Genomic DNA, 2,500 nt, shown 5'->3' with positions numbered 1-2,500 from the left:
CCCCCCAGATACACTCTCTCCCCCCAGAGACACTCTCTCCCCCCAGAGACACTCTCTCCCCAGAGACACTCTCTCCCCCCAGAGACACTCTCTCCCCCCAGAGACACTCTCTCCCCCCAGAGACACTCTCTCCCCCCAGAGACACTCTCTCCTCCCAGAGAGACTCTCTCCCCCCAGAGACACTCTCTCCTCCCAGAGACACTCTCTCCCCCCAGAGACACTCTCTCCTCCCAGAGAGACTCTCTCCCCCCAGAGACACTCTCTCCTCCAAGAGAGACTCTCCCCCCAGAGACACTCTCTCCCCCCAGAGACACTCTCTCCTCCCAGAGAGACTCTCCCCCCAGAGACACTCTCTCCTCCCAGAGACACTCTCTCCTCCAAGAGAGACTCTCTCCTCCAAGAGAGACTCTCCCCCCAGAGACACTCTCTCCTCCCAGAGACACTCTCTCCTCCCAGAGACACTCTCTCCTCCCAGAGACACTCTCTCCCCCCAGAGAGACTCTCCCCCCAGAGACACTCTCTCCTCCCAGAGAGACTCTCCCCCTAGAGACACTCTCTCCCCCCAGAGAGACTCTCCCCCCCAGAGACACTCTCTCCCCCCAGAGACACTCTCTCCCCCCAGAGACACTCTCTCCTCCCAGAGAGACTCTCCCCCCAGAGACACTCTCTCCCCCCAGAGACACTCTCTCCCCCCAGAGACACTCTCTCCTCCAAGAGAGACTCTCCCCCCAGAGACACTCTCTCCTCCCAGAGACACTCTCTCCCCCCAGAGACACTCTCTCCCCCCAGAGACACTCTCTCCCCCCAGAGACACTCTCTCCTCCCAGAGACACTCTCTCCTCCAAGAGAGACTCTCCCCCCAGAGACACTCTCTCCTCCCAGAGACACTCTCTCCTCCAAGAGAGACTCTCCCCCCAGAGACACTCTCTCCTCCCAGAGAGACTCTCCCCCCAGAGACACTCTCTCCCCCCAGAGACACTCTCTCCTCCCAGAGAGACTCTCCCCCCAGAGACACTCTCTCCTCCCAGAGAGACTCTCCCCCCAGAGACACTCTCTCCTCCCAGAGAGACTCTCCCCCCAGATACACTGTCTCCCCCCAGAGACACTCTCTCCTCCCAGAGAGACTCTCCCTCCAGAGACACTCTCTCCTCCAAGAGACACTCTCTCCTCCCAGAGAGAGAGAGAGAGAGAGAGTGAATGAGAGAGAGAGAGAGAGAGAGGGAGGGAGAGAATGAGAGAGAGGGAGGGAGATAAAGTGAGAGAAAGAGAGAGTGAGAGAGAGGGGGAGACAGAGGGAGGGAGAAAGAGAAAGAGAGAGAGTGAGAGAGATACAGAGGGAGGGAGAGAGATGGGGAGAGGGAGAAAGTGCAGACAGGGGCGGGGTGTTGGAAAGGACATGACATAAAACAGGGATTGTCTATCTAGGTCACATTACATTTCCCTCCACCTCACTTTGACACCGACTTGATATACATTAAAACGGTTGGATGCAATTTGACGCAACAGGACTTTAATCGAAATGACAAACTTCAAACAGCAGGAGGCCTAGCCACTCTAAAATCATTATTTTCTGCATCGGTTTGACATTCAGCCGGTAAATTTAGCCCCATGCACTGGAACAGTGTGACATTTTCAAAGCTGAGATAGGACTTGACGAATTCAAATTTAATTAAAAATCCTGTTTTGTGGAGCACTTTTTGAGATGACAGCTCCAGCGGAGTGTCGTCTCTGACATCAGAACACCTTCACTTCCATCCTCCACAAACATCTTCCTCTGTAGCAGCCCTAGGGGAAATAAGTTCATAAGACGACTAGAGCAGTCGCTGACAGAGGTGGTATTCCTGTAGATTCTGCCTGAGTACAGCTGCTACTTCGGGGAGCCTATACTTTAAGAACTGATCATAGTTCAGCTAAACTAATGCTGGGCTCACACTACGTGATATTTAAAATCCTAACCGATTTCAAATCGGGTCGCATTACACAAGGAGAATCGTAATGTAACAGATGTTCTTCTCGCGAATTTCAAACAAGCACACACTGTAAGATTTGAAAATAACGACTCATCACACACTACGGGATAATATGGTGCCCAAGGGACCACTGCCTCGCTTGTAAAGTAGTGACGTACTAATCTAAATACCATGTTTGATTTAATCGGGGCCGCCCCGATGGGTCGGCGAGCTGAACGTGAGGTATAAGATTGGATCTGTAAACCCCTCACATTACAAGATCATCTGGGCCGAACATCGGTACCAACCAACATTCCAGACCAGATTTCTCCTCCGATTGTCGGGAGGGCTGCACCAGGGATAAATCGGCCCAAAAATCCTGCAGTGTGAGCCCAGCATAAGGGAGAGAAAGCAAAACCCCCAAGTTTTTAGAGCTGTTGGCCAAGATCCGAGTTGAAGAGGAATACACAGACGCTAGAGTCAAGCCCAATATGTCTGGCCATCATGTGGACAGCAGGGCTGTAGGGAAACGTCCACAACTTGGACGTCAG

The 2,500-nt window shown here is 53.0% G+C and overlaps 1 protein-coding gene across 1 annotated transcript in view; it reads right to left on the bottom strand.

The window, feature by feature from the left end:
• LOC311315495 (cadherin-4-like) overlaps positions 1-2,500 on the bottom strand; it is a gene marked incomplete at both ends in the record, with an annotated part of 270,228 nt that overhangs the window by 213,980 nt on the left and 53,748 nt on the right. The window lies entirely within an intron of this gene.

The sequence above is a fragment of the Borostomias antarcticus genome, assembly GCF_949987555.1.
Source record: "Borostomias antarcticus genome assembly, chromosome: 11".
Classification (NCBI taxonomy): Eukaryota; Metazoa; Chordata; class Actinopteri; order Stomiiformes; family Stomiidae; genus Borostomias; species Borostomias antarcticus.
Note: the sequence above shows the minus strand (reverse complement) of the source record. Positions and strands in the feature narration are given on the sequence as shown.